General features: G+C 50.2%; 1 protein-coding gene across 4 annotated transcripts in view; it reads right to left on the bottom strand.

Moving 5' to 3' along the window:
* PIGZ (phosphatidylinositol glycan anchor biosynthesis class Z) overlaps window positions 1-16522 on the bottom strand; it is a 93857-nt gene that overhangs the window by 20173 nt on the left and 57162 nt on the right. The gene's annotated exons all lie outside the window — the stretch shown is intronic.

The following is a 16522-nucleotide window of genomic DNA, read 5'->3' as shown; positions in this document are numbered from 1 at the left end:
TCATTCAGTGTCCATGATCTCCACAGTTCAGTAAGAAAAACGCTGCCAATAAAACTGGGCAACAAAACTGGAATCAACAGGGAAACAGCATGATAACAAAAAATAGAAAAACAGGCACAATAGTGCAAATACCCCCTGGGTAACAGAGTTAGTTTTTGGTATGCTCTTTAATGTTGGTGGTCCCCTCCTGGGGTACTGGAAGCTGATGACTTGGGCTGCTTCCAGGGAAGAAATTGTGAGCATCCTCTTCCTGCTTGTGGGTTCACATAGGACGAGTTGTTGGCAGCTGGGTGGATTGCTGCTTGAGGTACAGCAGGTGCAACTACCTGTACCATAGGGTGGCTGACAGGGGTTGATATAGCCTGTCTGACCTTGGCAGGTGGGATCACTACAGTGGGAGGTATTCCTGCCGGTGGGACATAGGCCTTCTCTTTCTTATAGGCCACAATTAAATCTTCGGGGATTTGGCGTATGTTTATGGTGTACCAGCCACGCAACCCCTCATGCCGGGTAAAAGTAACGTATTCCCCCGGTTGCAAGTCTCTTGCAGGATGTCCCTTCCGGAGGTGTGACTCCACATCCCTCCTACTAAAGAATAGGTCACTAATCTGCTTGGGGTCCGTGATAAAACCAAACCCCCGCTCATTATTCACATTGAGGACCTGTCCCCATCCGGCTGAGTCCCGGGGACCGTAGTGACCGGCACGGACCTTTTCCTTCCGGTCCAGATCAGGGCCCTGCACAGCCAGCCTCCGCTGTTCCCGCTCTCTCTGCTTGGCTGCCAGCTGGAGGAGGGTCTGCTGACAAAAGGACTCTGTCTCTTCTTCCTCCTCCCGGGATCTGCTTTTACCCACTGTAGACAAGGGCACTACCGCTAGGGGTTCAGGTGTTTCCCCCCAGGGCTCAGAGTCCCGGTCCCAGACAAGGTCCAGCACGACCTGTCCGGACGCTGCAGCAGCTACACACCCCGAGGCCTTCACAGGTGTAGGGACAGTGGACGTACCTGGGGCCTTCTGGCGTTGCTCCGGCTTCGGTGCAGGGTTAGAACGGCAATCAACAACAGGAACATCCACCGGAATAGTCCATTTTGCTGTCGGAGGCGGCGGTGGAGCAGATGGCGGCTCTGGGTCCGCAGGGGTCTCCGGTGGGACCGGCGCAGCCGCGTCAGGTCCAGGTTGGGGCTCAGCTTCCTCCGCTCCGGCTCCCAGGTCCTCCGAGAGCTCCTCCCGACAGGCTGCACTCTGCGGTGATGGCAGCGTGCAGGTGGAGACAGGCACTGCCAATGGCACAGCAGCAGCCGCAGGCTTCACAGGTGCTGCCGGCGAGAAGTCTTGTGCATCGGTGGCAGGTACTGTGGGTGAAGGTACCGGCGTGACAGCAGCGATAGTGGGTACCAATGGTGAGGGTACCGGACATGGAGGTACCGATGGTGTAGGCCCCTCCTGGGCGTGCTGCCAGTTCATTATCCAGAGCGCCTCCTGCCTCAGCCATAGACGGTGTGTCAGCTGGGCTATCTCGGCCTCCAGCTGCTGGCGGTCCATTGTGGAAGCCGGATCGGAGCCTTCAGCCAATGCGCCGGGGAGGTTCAGCTCAACCTCCTTGCGCTTTTCGGGCCTCCCTCCTTCTTCCATCATGGCGTTTTCTCTTCCTTCTTCTTCCTGTCTAGACTCTTTTCCCGCCACCGGCCCTCGCTCTTCCTTCTGAAGGCGGTGTCTTCTTCCTACTCCTCCATACCAGGCCAGTATACGAACCCCTCGGGGGGTGGGCCATGTTGCAGTTGCATAGAAGTTCAGGCAGGGGAGGCCCAGGACAGTTCGTGGTCTTTTCTTAGGACCACCCATATTGTCATGCCCTTCTCCGTGCCGGCGGCCATTTTTAGAGTCCATTTTACAGTCTATGAATTTGGTTATTCTGCACATTTTCAGCAATGTTTAAGTCCAATAAATCTTAGGCACACAGAACCCGGTGGCATCGGGCTTCGACATCCTGTTCGTGATGCCAAGTTGGGTCGCCCTCCCAGGGCCATGGGGTACTCGGTACCGGGCCCGATGAGCTTCAATGGGAGATGTCACGGCAGCTGGGACCCGGCCCGTGGCCCTGGGCACCCATTGTGAAAGGGGGAATGTTCAGTGTGCTTATGATGATTAGAATGAATGAGTCGTGACGCCACCTGTGGTTTTCGGCAATGAAGGTGTTAAGCCGACGCTGCAGACAGATCCTCTGGCACAGATTGTGTGGTGCAGCAATGATGTTATAGCCCTCCACAGGCAGGGCTTTAGTCCCAGGGCAGAGTAGGTGAAGTGACACTTAGATGGTGTAGTGTCGGGCACAGGGGATGTCGCAGTGCGGGACAGGTTGACGCAGCAATAAGTGGAGGACAGCAGGGCATGTAGTTCCAAAGCTTTACTCACAGTCTGTTGTGGCACCAGAGCCCTCATCCATGCCATGTCCTCCGGGTCAGGAGCTCAGCCAACTTCCAGACAAGATGAAGTACTCCTTTCCAACACTCCGCCAACTTATGTGCCTTTTCTGAACATCTCCCTCTTAGTGCCTTTAGTGAAGTACTCACAGTACTGAGTTACACTGGCGTTCCTCCTGTCAGATATTCCTATGAACTCTACTTGTACGGCAGACAGCTGTAGCCTGCTTCGGGGATTCCTTACTACCTAGTCCCGGCTCTCTTACGTTGCTTTTGTGCCCCCAAGTCTGGTGTGGGAATAAAGTGGTGACAACTTCTATTCCTCCGGTGTCTGCTGCAGCACCATTAGTATCCATACAAACTCGGGGACCAGACCCCGGCCTTGTGCTTAGAACTTGGGAAGGGTTCTCCTCTAACTCTAATCCTTAGTTCTCTTCTTCTCCTCACATTCCGTACTAATCCTTTCCTTCTTATGGAGAGTCAGGCTTTCTATCAAAGTTCCTTTCCTGTGCCAGCGGACCCAGGTCACTGAGGTCGGCTGCAGCACTTCCTTCATCCATCCCACTCAGGGGATCTTCTCTCCTCCTCTGACTCTGTCAGACTGACTAAATCCTAAACCCTTCCCGCTCTTTTAGTGCAGACTAAACTCCACCCGCCTCACAGCACGCTTCGTATTCCAAGCAGGGAGCCACCAAAGGGTGCTTTGCTACACTAATATGTTGTGTGGGATTCAGGTGTTGGAGCGTGGTCAGGTATCTCCACCTTACCTGAATGGTGGGGTACCACACCTCAGGAGGAGGTGCAGTACATCTGTGGTGACTGAACCCTCAGGGGTGCCACAGGGGTACTACCCAGAACCCAGACACTTGCATCCAACACTATACCTCTCAGGGCCCGTGAGGACCTAGGCATAGCGTGTGAGTGGAGAAAGCAGCAGGGGGAGAGCTGAAGGAAGGACAGTGAGAAAGTGTAGATAGTTGGAGCTGGAGACTTAAGCAGTGAGGAGCTTGTCCCTAGACCAGAAGACAGTAGAAGGAGAGAAAGGAAAGACAGAAGAACAGAAAGATAAGCTTCAGTGGAAGAGAGTAAGAAGGGGTCCTAGGGGCACGGGTAGTGAGGAATCCACCCGTAGGGCCCATATCCATGCCAACCATAGTCATGTAAATGGACCAGGTCGCAGTAGGGGACCGGCCCCAGACTAGTGGAGAAACTAAGGACTCAGCTAGCTAACCGGAGGTTGCAGTATCTGCATGTGCTGCAGCCACATCCATACACATTCGCTGAAAAGGCAGCCGGATAGGATCAAGGGGACCTAGAGCACATCGCCCGTCAGGATCCGGGGCTGCTGGCTTGGGACACTGTGTGTGAAGGCGCAGGGCAGAAGAGGAGGAAGCCAACGCAGTGAGACAGCCAGGGAAGGAAATTCTGAAGGGGGTTCTGGCACCCCGGTTGGGAATTGTAACTGGAAGAACTGTGAGTAAAAGTGTGAAGACTGCACTCCACTGTGTCCTCTGACGTATTTACAGCGTCACCTGATTTTGCACCACAGCCACCATCATCATCTCTAACACCTATAACTGCCCTGGTGCTTAGCTCTACCCGTGGAGAGCTGTAACAACCGCTCCAGTGGTCTCTTTTGCAGCATAGGCTATCACCTTTCTTGCCGAACACCACGGGTGGCATCACGAATCATCCCCATCTTTATTCCCTTAAATCATTATCTTCTTTATTTTCATTGCATGCCCAGGGCTACGGACTGGGTCACTGCTGCCGTGACATCTCTTTTAAGAATTGACCGACCCGATACTGAATAACCCCAGAGGTAGGGGGCACTGCAAACTTGGCATCATGAACAGGATCTACCAACCCGATAAACCATGTCTCGTGCCTTAAGACTGTGTAAAAAGACCGTGGAAGACGCCCCAAGTTTATGTAAATGGGAGTGCTGTAGCTTCCCATCGTGGGCTGAGTTATTGATTGGCACGAACACCATGCCTGCCCACTGTAGATACTTTTGTGCACTAAGAACATGTCAGTCGGCCAGTGAGATCCACCTCCTGATCTGGGATGGCGGTAAAAGGAAAAAGAAGAACTGCCCATGGAGGAGAGAGCGGGAACAACACATGGGCATGACAGAGAACAACCTGGAACCCAAGATGGCGAGCGGGGGATACCCGGAGCATGGGGTGGAAGCAGAGGACTCCCCCAGCCAACGGGATGGAAGCCCGGACCAGCTGCCAGTAAAGGACCCAGAGTTCTTTGGCTCGGAGGTGGAGGAGCTGAGCCGCCAGCTCCTGCGCTCACAAATCACCGCACTATCTAAGAGGAAAGAGGCCTTGCGGGAGAGAAGATGCCAGCGGCAGACGGCCTTGCAACCCGCAGTCCCGACCCCAGCGGAGGAGGAGTCCGGCACCGGAGAAGCGACAGCTGCAGGTACAGTGATAGCCCCTGCCCCGGTGACCGAGGAGACCCTTTTAGGTGCACTGCAACCCCAGAAAGCCTCAAATGTGCACCCAAGCCTCCCAGACCCAGGTGGAGGGAGATGAGCAACTTGTGCTACCCGATGTAGCACTGGAGCACGAACTTTCCTGACCAGCGAGTTGCAGACCCCAGGCACTGTCCTGGAAGCAGAAGAAGTAAGAGGAGATAGAACATGACGGAAAATAGTAAAAAAAAATGTAATAGTTAATAGTTAACCTGGTTAAGTTCCTTCATAAAAGTTTAAAAACACTGTGGTCATGGACAATGAGTGACCATAACTTCTCTGTAAATAGTTAGCACTATATGTGCTCCGTATTGGTTTTACCTCAGTCCGTGTAGAGTGTGAGTACTCTACATTTGCACTTTAAAGCCCAAAGAACAAAAACCGTCTGGCGTGGCCAAAAAGTGGGCCAACGAGGTGACCAGCTATGCCTTGTAGCCACGCCCAATGCCTATGTTGGGGGTTTGAGACGGGTTCCCCCATATTGCACTTAGGAAAAGAAGAATACCATGGTTCTGGATTACACTGAACTCTGTTGCACTTGATATGAAAAGTTTTATTGATATTAACGTTATATTTCATGTGTCAGATAGTTCTATCAATGGTAAAGCTATTTTTCATATTTCTAGATCGTTATTAATTTTATCACAGTTATATTTATATAATAGTTATATGTAGAGTTGAGCGACTTTTGGTTTTTTAGGGTCGAGTTTCGTTTCATGAAACCCGACTTTTCCAAAAGTCGGGTCGAGCAAAATCGGCCGACTATAGGGAAAAGTCGGGGGTCCGACCGAAACACGAAACCCAATGTAAGTCAATGGGGAATTAAAGTCGGCAGTGAGAGGAGGACAGGAAACACACCTACAGTGCCCATTTGAATGCCAAAAGCATCAATTCTTATTACTTAAGCTTGTCAACCTTAATTTACTTCATAATACTAGTTACGCACTGAAAAATGGGGGTTATTTGGCTACAGTTGTGGGGGGGTAGGGCTGGCTCCAGGTTTTCGTGGGCCCAGGGCCAAAGAGCGCCCCTTTAACACATACCACAACTCATGATGCTCCGATACGGCAGAGAAATAGCAGTATAGTACAATGAAAAATACTTCACTTCTTATATCTCATGACTGATATCCATTTTAAATTCTCCAATACCTCCAAAAACGGACAGTATATAACTCCACACAGTATTATGGCCAGCGCTTAGTGCGCTATACAGAGTAATGAGGCCCATATATTTCTCCATATGGAATCATTGATCCCATATAATGTTTCAAACCGTATATGATGAGCTCCACATAATGCTATAGTATATGTTGGTCCCAATGGATGAAGCTCCACTGTCTTATGGGCCCAAATAATGCTCCATATATAATGGGCCCCATTTCTACTGCTCTAGTGTATAATGGGCCCTGTAAATGCTGCTCCAGTGTCTGATGTCCACCTTTGGAATGCTCCAGTGTATGGTGGGCCCCATATATCATTCACCAGAGTATAGTGCTCCCCAAAAATTGCTGTCCCAACATTGAAAACAATTACATAAGTCTCCTTGCTAGGGAATCCCAGCACTACTCTGAACTCCTTGTTGTCCCCATCTTCCATCTCACTGCACTTGGCTGTTTAGGCCCTCCCACCGGCAGAGACACTTTTGCGTACTATGCGGTGCCCTGTGCCAGTGCCATCGCCCATGAGTATGCCATCCCCACCTGCTCAAGGAACCTGCACTTTCATCTGCACCTTCCTCTTTGTCACCGTGTAAGGTGGTATAGTATGTGGGAAGGGGAACCTGAGTTTCCTCTGGGTCAGATTCTTGCAGTGTAGAGTGCGAGGGGAATGTAGTGGTCTGGGTCAATGTACCAGCAGCATCATCCAGCAGTGGCTGGGCCTCAGTGCACTTGTGGCATCCCCAAGAGTACAGTCGCCAATGTGGCATTACCTTCCTCCTAGGGAGTGTGTTGTCAAGCTAGGGAGCAACGAAGGATCTCTCTAGCAGTGAAACCAACACACAACACATTTCCCAATCCAGGCTAGCAGGGAGACCTCTGAACCTGACTGCTGAGGCGCTGCTCTCTGTGGTCGGGAGGAGGTAAGTTAGGGCACTCTGTGCAGGGAAGGAGAAGTGTGTGGACGTGAGAAGGGGAGCTGGAGGATGAGCAGAATTAAGGCTCACTCCTAGCTGGAGCGCATGGTCCCGATTCCGGTCTCCGAGTTTGTAGGGACACTGACGTTCCTGCAGCAGAAACCGGGGGAAGTAGCAGCTATAAATGCTCTGTACCCAACTAAGGCTCGGAGGCCCCAGCATCGACGTGTGGGAGCCAGAAGGAAAAGGCTACAGCTGTCTGCCATACAAGTAAAGTCTGAGGAACATCTGTTAGACAGGAGGCACTTCAGTGAACCACGGTCCTGTGAGTGCTTCCCCCACAAGCGCTAGAAAGGAGACATTCAGGAAGGTACATCTTGGCGGAGTGTTGGAAGGGAGCTTTCCATTTTGGTCCCAGAGGTTGGCTGAGGTCCTGACCCGGAGGACACAGCACGGAGGCAGGCATCTGTGAAACCTGCAGACTGTGAGTAAAGCTTTGGAACTGCATGCTCTGGTGTCCTACAGTTATTCCAGCACTGCTACATCTGGGTACCAGCACCTACACCGCCTGTGCCTTTCCCCCATCACTACATCTACACTTCCCTGGGACTCCAGCTCCACCTGTGGGGAGCTTCACCATCTTTGCTGCACAACACCATCAGTCCCAGAGGATCTGCATGCAGCGTCGGCCTAACATCTATGCTGCCGAACACCACAGGTGGCGTCAAACTATCTATATAAACTCTTTACCATTATACCACGCCATTTACATGGGCGCCCAGGGCCACCGTCCGGGTCACCTCTGCTGTGACACATCCCACTGACACCGGCCCGGTACCGAGTACCCCACAGCCCTGGGAGGGTGACCCATATGCCGACTGCTGATCGGGCGGCTTTATTCCCACAAACCTCCAAACAGCGTCCATGAAGGCAAAGTTTTTGGTTTCCGGGGGCAGTATGATTGCAAAGCTGAACCTTAAAGGAATGTCCAAAAGGGCACCACCAGGAGTGGAGCCTGTGGCTTAATTGGACTCCACCCGGGAAACCACAACCATGCCACCTAAAGAAAAGATGCACACTTTGAAAGCTTTGTCGATTCTGTGTGTGGTGTGGTATGTGTGTTTGTAGTTGTGCTAGCGATTTCTCAGCTTTATTCCATTAACAACCGAGACTCCGGCATGCCCCCGCAGTACGTGTCAAGCTTACTAGAGGGATAAGCGAGGCTCTGGCACATGAGATCGAGCAATAACAAGTCTAGCATTCCCGTACATGTCCAGGACTGCATGCACGCTACACTGAAAGGACCAGCTTTTGTCGCTTACAGGTGCAGATAACCTGCTGAACTCCGTTAGTGATGGGGATCTGGGATTCAGATTATTCCCCGCGAACGAACGATGATTTCCCAGTAAGTTCAGGTCAACCGCAATTCCGGAGTTGGGCCTAGCCGTCATTCCTGAAAAAATTACGTGTCCAAACCACAGGTGCTGTAGCTTGCTTAACAGCTCGGCAGCCGTTCTCAGGCCCAGTATGGATTCAACAACATTGTAGAAAGTTGATAAAGGGTACAGTTTCACCGGATTACACGTATATATGTAGCCTAGTTTACACATTAAAAATATATGTCTATAGATCAGGAGGCAGACTCAGATGTTTTCAGGCCCAGTATAGATTTGACCAGATTGTACAAAGTTGAGAAAGGGTACTTTATCACTGGATAGCAGGTATATATAGCATAGTTTAAACATGTAAAATCTCCGTGTTCTCAGTATGGATTACACAGCAATCTAAAAAGTGGAAAAAAGGAAATGCATTTGAGGCGTAGACAACTATATACTTTTGGTGTTATTTTTAAATCTTCAGATATATTTCTGTCTCAGTAATACAGTCCAGCCTCTCCGCAATAGGAAATGAGATGCATACAATTACTGACATAAAGGCTAGTGATTGCAGAAATCTAGGAATTACTATTCACGGGAAAAACTTCCATCACAATTCTCATAGGCGATGCTGACCCTCAATTAATTTGTGTGTTGAGACAGTGAAAACATTTTTTTGTGAATAAAGTCTTGCTGTATCGCACTTCCATTGATTCCATCACTGTTACTCATCTCAATTAAATTTTTATCACAGGGAGCGTTCTAAACATGGTGCTCACTGGCTATCATGATCTGTCACGTAACTTTGGAGTGCAAAAGACAGAAGCCACAGGCCGTAGGCGATTCTATTTGATTGGCATGAGAGGGCACATTTTAAAATGTGCGCCGGAATGTCACACGTTTGTGAGTAGGAAAACTGTGAAAGCTGATGATAAACCACCACTGCATGTCATTGTGAGTCGACGTCCATAAGAAATGGAAGCCATTGATCATCTGGAGCTAGAGCCCGGCCAGCAGGACAGGGCATAGCTACATCTTAACCATCATCTTTCAGTTCAATCAATTTGTAGTGGCACTCCCAGTGAAGGATTTGACAGCCCAGACTACACAGCGGAGGAGCAGGGAGAGGTAAACATTGCAAATGCTGCGGCCCTGCCCAAGCAAGGGGGGCACACACGTGGGCGTCGGTACTGGCACTGGGCCCCTCATAGTACGGCGGTGTGTCTGACGGCGGGTGTGCACCACCACCGTCAGAGGCACTTGATTGCACTATGAGGGACCCTGTGCCAGTGCCCGCGCCCAAGAGTCGGCCTACCCACCTGTCCAGGGCAACGGCACTCTCACGGTTTCGTGCGCTAGGTGGTGACCAGGGCCATGGGGTGGGGGCAGCCCAGTTAGGGCGGTTTACAAAGTGGCATATGTTTATGTGGGACATTCAGCTGCTGCAAAAGGTGAAATAGGTCAAGTTCGTGGAATAGGAGGAGGACCAAAGCAAGCCATTTTTCTGGCAACCTATGAGTCATCAAGGGATGGTGGAACAAAATCCTTGGAAACCCATGCATGGTTCATTTTAATGAAGGTTAGAGCATCCACATTTTGGGTTGACAGACGGGTCCTTTTTTCTGTCAGGATTGATCCAGCTGCACTGAAGACTCTTTCCGATAGCACACTTGCAGCTGGGCAAGCGAGCTCCTGTAAGGCATATTGTGCCAATTCAGGCCAGGTGTCCAGTTTAGCGGCCCAATAGTAAAAGGGGAATGACCTGTGCGGGAGAACATCGATATGGGAGGAAAAGTAGTTTGTAACCATAGTTGACAACTGCTGTCTCCCGTCACTTTCCATCGATGCAGTATTACCAGTTGTGTGTGCGGTACTTGAAAAATCAGTCCACAACATTGTCATGAAACCCCTGTCTCCAACACCACTTCTGCTGTGTGCACCACGAACACCTCTGCCAAGCTGCCCCCGGCCCGTACGGCTCATGTGGGAACCATCACCGCTGCTGTGTGCTGGGAATGCCTCAACCAACCGGTTTACCAGAGTTGCTTGTTTATTAGCCAATATTAGGTCAAGGTTCTCGTGTGGCATAATGTTTTGTAATTTGCCTTTATAGCTTCGACCACTGCACACCTGTCAACTCCATGTCTGCTCTCAAAGTGCCTGGCCGTGTATCCTCCCACAAATGCATTATGGCCTGCCTCTGTTCGCACAGCCGCTCAACCATGTGCAGGGTGGAGTTCCACCTTGTTGCAATGTCGATAATGAGGCGGTGGTTGGGAAGGTGGAGCAATCGCTGCAGCTTCTGCATACGAATGGAGTGTACAGGCGACCGGCGGATGTGCGCGCACAGTCTTCGCACCTTCTGGAGCAGGGCTGTTAACTCCGGATAATTGTTGAGGAAGCACTGCACCACCAGGTTCAAGGTGTGAGCCAAGCAAGGTATGTGGCTGAGTTTTGAAAGGGCTATGGCTGCCACAAAATTACAGCCGTTATCACTAACTACCTTGCCTGCCTCAAGATGTATACTGCCCAGCCATGACTCAGTTTGTCGCTGAAAGTACTCGGCCAGCACCTCCGCGGTGTGTTTGTCGCCCAAACACATCATCTGCAACACAGCCTGCTGACGCTTTCCACTAGCTGCTCGATAGGGGGACACCTCGTGTGCAACAGTGGCAGCTGCAGATGGAGTGCTCGTACGACTGCGCTCTGTGGACGAGCTTTCGCTTCTGGAGGAGGAGGGTCGAACACCTACAGCCAACTGTTTCCTATACCGTGGGCTAGGCAGCACTGTCCCACCACCGCTGTCCCCTGTGGACCCTGCATCCACCACATTAACCCAGTGCGCAGTGATGGACACGTAACGGCCCTGGCCATGCCGACTGGACCATGTATCTGTTGTGAGGTGCACCTTTCCACTCACTGACTGCTTGAGTGCATGGACAATGCAGTCTTTCACATGATGGTGGAGGGCTGGGATGGCTTTGCGAGAGAAGTGGCGACTGGGTAGGTCATAGCGTGGTACTGCATAGGCCTTTCCACCAACCGATAGGGCATCATCTCTAATGAGATTAGTTTGGCAATGTGGGCGTTCAAACCCAGTGTACGCGGATGAGAGACTGAGTACTTTCTTGACCTACTCATAGTCTCTGGGAGGGTGAGCTGGACTTGAGAGCTGCATATGGTGGGTTGATGATGGTGATGGAGTTGGTGTTCTTTCTGATGGCCTAGATTCAGTCTTTCATTGATATAACAGTGGGATTCCCTGACTGCTTTGGCCTTGCAATGACACCTCAACATTTGCTGCTGTGCTAACCGGTGGGCTTACAGTTGGGGAAACAATGTAGCGTTGCTGACTACCTTCTTTGTGATCAGTTGCACATGTGGTACTTGAGGTTTGGTGTTGTGTCCACGCTTGCAAGTGCATGCTGGTTAAATGTCTAAGCATGCAACTGATATTCAAATTTTTCAGATTTTTCCCTCGGCTAAAGGTCTTTGCGCACTTCTTACAGATAACCTTGGCCTGATCATGAGGATTTTGTTCAAAAAAGTGCCACACTGCACTCTTCCTACTTTGGAAGACATTTTGCGGCCTAGCACGCTGTGCTATTTTGACCGTCTGGACAAGCTGTCCAACAACTCTTTTGATTTTTGGAACCTGTCTTTGGAGTGCTCCGGGCCTGCCAGATAACAGCTGTTGCGATGTCGATGTCTGCTGTGGATGCTCCTCCTCCTCATCTGAGCTATTGGAAGCAGCACCCTCTTCCCCCAATGGATGCCAATCTGGGTCAACAACTGGGTCATCCATCACCTTCTCTTCAATGTCATGTGCACCTTCCTCTGTGTCACCGTGTATGGTGGTATAGTATGCGGGAAGGGGCACCTGAGTCTCATCAGGGTCAGAATGTCAGAATCTGGCTCATTACACTGCGAGGACAATGTAGTGCTCTGAGTGAATGTACCAGCAGAATCATCTATCAGTGGCTGTGCATCATTGCACTCCATGTCAGATTCATCTTGGCCTGGGTAATTCACCATTTCACTTGATAACCCAGGCATGGTATGTGAAAACAGCTCCATGGAGTAATCAGTTGTATGGCCTGCGTCATCCTTCAATCTTGGTTGGGGTGAAGGACACAAGGAAAGGTGTGGTTCATGAACATGAGCCTCCAATGATGACTCAGTGCTTTTATTTTTTACAACTTCAGAAGAGGAGGCGATAGAGCTGGAGGATGAGTCAGCAATGTAAGCCAAAACTTTTTCCTGATGCTCTGGCTTTAAAAGCGGTTTGCCAACTCCTAGAAAACTAAGCCTTCGAGGCCTTGTGTAGCCAGACGATGACGCAGGCTCAACACCTCCTGCATTCGGTCCTATTTTGCTTTTGCCACTACCATCAGATCCACCACCAACACCATCATTACCAGCTGGCAACCCCCGCCCAATTCCATGGCCTCTTCCACCAGCCTTCCTCATTTTTGGTAAAAATGTACACAAAATCCCACAAACTATATAGTAATGTAAAACAAGGTACAAGGTGTATATAGGACAGGGGAGATGTAGAATTTCTGAACACACTTGTGGACATTGTTGGATTGTGTGAGGCCCAGTGAATATCACACCGCTATGTCACAGGCTCAATGTCGCAGGTGTAAAAAATGTCACTATAGGACAGGGGAGATGTAGAATTTCTGAACACACTTGTGGACACTGTTGGATTGTGTAAAGCCCAGTGAATATCACACCGCTATGTCACAGGCTCAATGTCATAGGTGTGAAAAATGTCACTATAGGACAGGGGAGATGTAGAATTTCTGAACACTCTTGTGGACACTGTTGGATTGTGTGAGACCCAGTGAATATCACACCGCTATGTCACAGTCTCAATGTCGCAGGTGTGAAAAATGTCACTATAGGACAGGGGAGATGTAGAATTTCTGAACACACTTGTGGACACTGTTGGATTGTGTGAGGCCCAGTGAATATCACACCGCTATGTCACAGTCTCAATGTCGCAGGTGTGAAAAATGTCACTATAGGACAGGGGAGATGTAGAATTTCTGAACACACTTGTGGACACTGTTGGATTGTGTGAGGTCCAGTGAATATCACACCGCTATATCACAGGCTCAATGTTGCAGGTGTGAAAAATGTCACTATAGGACAGGGGAGATGTAGAATTTCTGAACACACTTGTGGACACTGTTGGATTGTGTGAGGCCCAGTGAATATCACACCGCTATGTCACAGTCTCAATGTCGCAGGTGTGAAAAATGTCACTATAGGACAGGGGAGATGTAGAATTTCTGAACACACTTGTGGACACTGTTGGATTGTGTGAGGCCCAGTGAATATCACACCGCTATGTCACAGGCTCAATGTCGCAGGTGTGAAAAATGTCACTATAGGACAGGGGAGATGTAGAATTTCTGAACACACTTGTGGACACTGTTGGATTGTGTGAGGCCCAGTGAATATCACACCGCTATGTCACAGTCTCAATGTCGCAGGTGTGAAAAATGTCACTATAGGACAGGGGAGATGTAGAATTTCTGAACACTCTTGTGGACACTGTTGGATTGTGTGAGGCCCAGTGAATATCACACAGCTATGTCACAGGCTCAATGTTGCAGGTGTGAAAAATGCACTATAGGACAGGGGAGATGTAGAATTTCTGAACACACTTGTGGACACTGTTGGATTGTGTGAGGCCCACTGAATATCACACCGCTATGTCACAGGCTCAATGTCGCAGGTGTGAAAAATGTCACTATAGGACAGGGGAGATGTAGAATTTCTGAACACACTTGTGGACACTGTTGGATTGTGTGAGGCCCAGTGAATATCACACCGCTATGTCACAGTCTCAATGTCGCAGGTGTGAAAAATGTCACTATAGGACAGGGGAGATGTAGAATTTCTGAACACACTTGTGGACACTGTTGGATTGTGTGAGGCCCAGTGAATATCACACCGCTATGTCACAGGCAGAAATTGGCTAGTGTATGACAAGCTACAAGGTGTATATAGAATTGGGCAGAATAGGAATCTCCCTAGAGTGTAGGTCTGTAAGAACGGAACATGTCCTCGACTTATTCTTACAGAGTCACACACAGATAGCTTCACTGTGGCCGTGATAACAGCCGTTACACGGTACTGAGAGAGGAGCGTGCACGTACACCGCTGTCTGGTGTCCGTAAAATTGTCAAGCTCCGTGTTTTTTAAGTATACGGACTGACACACGCTGTCTCTCTATAGTTTTGAATGTGATCAAACATCAAATATACTTAACTGTTTGAAAAACAGACAAAACTAGAAGGTGGAGGTCTGTAAGAACGGAACATGTCCTCGACTTATTCTTACAGAGTCATACACAGATAGCTTCACTGTGGCTGTGATAACAGCCATTACACGGTACTGTGTGAGGAGCGTACACCGCTGTATGGTGTGAAAAAATGCACGCTCAGTACCTCACCAGGACAAAAAAAAAATTTGGATTGCTTTTAAAAAAGCAGTGGGAAAACAGCAATGCAGCTATCAGGAAGCCTTATAAGGCAGCCTAACAACCAACACAGCTGATCCAGCAAAATATAGCCTCCTCTTGCACTGCACACACAGTGACTGGTGTGTTGCACAGGCAAAATCGCTAGCAGCAGAAGCAGTTTTTGGTGTCTCCTTCCCTGCCTAACGCTCTCCCTACAGAATCAGCAGCAGCAGCAGCTCTCCCTATTCTGAGATCAGCATAAGTAACATGGCAGTCGGCGTGCACGCCCTTTTATACCCCCTGTGACGCCCCCCAAAGCAAGCTAATCACTTGCATGCCCTTCTCAAAGATGGTGGTGACCCCTGCCTATGTCATCACGTTGCCCACAGTGTCCGTGGATCCTGATTGGCTGAAAAAGGGCGGAAAACAAACTTTTGAAATGCGACTTTGGCGCTAAAGTCGCCGAGCTCGTGGCCGACCTCACCCTAGAGTCGGGTTTCGTTTCATGAAACCCGACATTACCAAAAGTCGGCGACTTTTGAAATTTTTCGACCCGTTTCGCTCAACTCTAGTTATATGTAATGTTCAAGTGAAAGTGCCTCCCATAAAGGGAAGAAGAATTCCTGTTTAACCGTTACCCTGTTGTAATTGTTAGGTGTCAGGTTCCTGCCACTCCACAGCAGGAATCCAGAACCTTGCACCCAGCGGTCTCCCATTCTTCTTCAGTCGCAGTGGAGCCTGCTCAGCAGATTCGTCAGTCCCGGCGCTCTGCCCAGGCCAACTCCGTGGGTTTGCTTGCTGCTGCCGCCTCTGGCACAGCTATGACAATGCATGCTGCTCAGCAGCGAGATTCTCCAGAGACTAAGTCCTCATGTCGGACCATTGAGCATGCCCGTGGAGTGATCTCCCATTGGAGATCGAGGGTCATGTGCTCAAGTCCTGCTCGTGTTCGGATTGGCCCATCCGAGAAGCCAGGAAGGTTCCGGATGCCCGTGGCTATAAAAGGTTTGCATGGCCGCTCGCCCATGCGCTAGGATAGACTGTATTTACAGACTATGAGGTGTGAGAGATGTATGCACGTATGAATGTATCTGGTGATTGACTCATTATGAAATCCCTACCCTTGGTACGCATCTGTTGTGCAGCCTAGCCTGCTAAATCCCAGGCTTAGGTGTAGGTAGGTCAGGGTTTGAGTCAGACATTGGTCCTCACCAGTGATCCAGCACGCCTCAGTGCATATACTCCACACACCACTGCCAGCATCTTTAGCGGCGCTCGTGGCAGCGACGTCGTGCGCTCAGTGGGCCTAGAGGGACTCTAACCCCGTGTCCTTGGGGTAGCGTTCTGTGGCCGTACACTGTGCGCTCTTTTAGCTGAGCTCTGTGAGCACAAACAGGCTCCGGCGTTTATGTTCAGCGGTAGTGCGGCTCTGTGAAGCAACAGAGTCCGCCCCTGTACACACCAGGTGCCGATAACCCGCGTGTGTTCTTATAGTATACCGCCATATAGCATCTGCCATTACTGAGCAGCAGGTTACCACCCCTGCATGGTGGACCCCGGGCTGCAAACGCACCTTATTACCATCTTTATTATTTGGTGTGCTCCGCCTGCCCTAGCATTATCCTAGCACCAGGGTCTGGCTAGTAATGGTGGATGAACAGCGACAGCTGCAGTACATCCGGCAGCTG

This window comes from Dendrobates tinctorius, unplaced genomic scaffold (assembly GCF_039654945.1).
Source record: "Dendrobates tinctorius isolate UK_male_01 unplaced genomic scaffold, ASM3965494v1 ptg000060l, whole genome shotgun sequence".
NCBI classification, from domain to species: Eukaryota; Metazoa; Chordata; class Amphibia; order Anura; family Dendrobatidae; genus Dendrobates; species Dendrobates tinctorius.
The sequence above is the reverse complement of the archived record's forward strand: the minus strand, read 5'-3'. Positions and strand labels throughout refer to the sequence as shown.